The 1,507-nt window shown below is 56.3% G+C and overlaps 1 non-coding gene across 1 annotated transcript; it reads left to right on the top strand.

Annotated features, from left to right (window-relative positions):
• Positions 1 to 1,089: 1,089 nt before the first annotated feature.
• TRNASTOP-UCA (transfer RNA opal suppressor (anticodon UCA)) lies at positions 1,090 to 1,176 on the top strand. Its single transcript has one exon. It is a non-coding gene; the product is annotated as a tRNA-Sec (tRNA).
• The last annotated feature ends 331 nt before the right edge of the window (positions 1,177 to 1,507 follow it).

Genomic DNA, 1,507 nt, shown 5'->3' with positions numbered 1-1,507 from the left:
TGCGTGACTCTCCCGTTGCTATGGGTGACTGCACAGGTCGGTTGCTATGGGTGTCTTCCGTTGCTGTAGGTGACTGCACAGGTCGGTTGCTATGCATGACTTTCCCATTGCTATGGGTGACTGCACAGGTCAGTTGCTATGTGTGACTCTCCCGTTGCTATGGGTGACTGCACAGGGCGGTTGCTATGCTTGAATCTCCCATTGCTATGGGTGACAGCACAGGTCGCTTGGTCTGGGTATCTTCCATTGCTAGGGCTGACTGCACAGGGCGGTGCTATGGGTGACTCTCCCGTTGCTATGTGCTGACTGCACAGGGCGGTTGGTATGGGTAACTCTCCCGTACTATGGTGACTGCACAGCGCGGTTGCTATGCGTGACTCTCCCGTTGCTATGGGGGTGACTCTCCTATGGGTGAATGCACAGGGCGGTTGCTATGGGTGTCTTCCGTTTCTATGGGTGACTGCACAGGTCCGTTGCTATGCGTGACTCTCCCGTTGCTATGGGTGACTGCACAGGTCGGTTGCTATGGGGTGTCTTCCGTTGCTCTAGGTGACCACACAGGGCGGTTGCTATGGGTGACTGCACAGGGCGGTTGGTCTGGGTCGCTCTGCTCCCAGCAGGCTGCGCGCCGTCCTTACACGTCAGGTCGCGGGCTATTTATAGCTCGGGCTATTATTAGCCGCTGTGTGTAGCCCCCCGCTCGCCCCCTCTCTCCGTCAGCTCCTCTGACGCGCTGTCTCTGACTCACGGCCTGACCCTATGTGGCTGCAGAGCTTCTCGCCACTACCGTCCGTCCATTGTCTGCAGAGCATCTCAGCCCCCAGCGCGACCTGAGCAGCCACGTTACAGCGGCCCCCGCCCCACACCGAGACTCCCTGCGGACCAGCGTGCATTGCGTTATTAGCATACTCTCCGCCTTCCGTTTTTTCTGCTGTCTCCGGTCGCTGAACCAATTCCCAGTCACGGACATGTGTGTAATCCCTGAGCTGCCCTGAGGACGGGTGCGGGAGGATCCGTGCTGCGCTCTCCATAAGTCAGGTATCTCCGGGCCAGCGGCCCTTATATAGCCGCGCAGCCGCCATGTCTCCCGCCCGGATGATCCTCAGTGGTCTGGGGTGCAGGCTTCAAACCTGTAGCTGTCTAGGGACAGAGTGGTTCAATTCCACCCTCCGGGCGGAAACCGCCAGCAGCACATCTGCTCCACATGTACACTGGTGGTAAATGTGTTGTTGTTTTATGATTTTTTTTTTTCCGCCTTTGAAACATTTCTAGAAATTGCCTTGTTCTTACTGTTTCTGGCTCTGCAGAATCTCTGACTGTGGCTCTTATTCATTCTCACCTGGACTACTGGATCGGTCTCCCTCTCAATCTCTCACTATTTTCTCCCCTCTCCAATCTGTCCTGAATAGAGATGGGTTCACACCTGGATGTTCAGGTACGGCCGAACAGCTACAAAAGGTTTGGGTTCGGGTACCAGAGCAGTAAGCAGTAGCCGGACCCTGTTCAC

The sequence above is a fragment of the Dendrobates tinctorius genome, unplaced genomic scaffold (assembly GCF_039654945.1).
Source record: "Dendrobates tinctorius isolate UK_male_01 unplaced genomic scaffold, ASM3965494v1 ptg000315l, whole genome shotgun sequence".
NCBI classification, from domain to species: Eukaryota; Metazoa; Chordata; class Amphibia; order Anura; family Dendrobatidae; genus Dendrobates; species Dendrobates tinctorius.
Note: the sequence above shows the minus strand (reverse complement) of the source record. Positions and strands in the feature narration are given on the sequence as shown.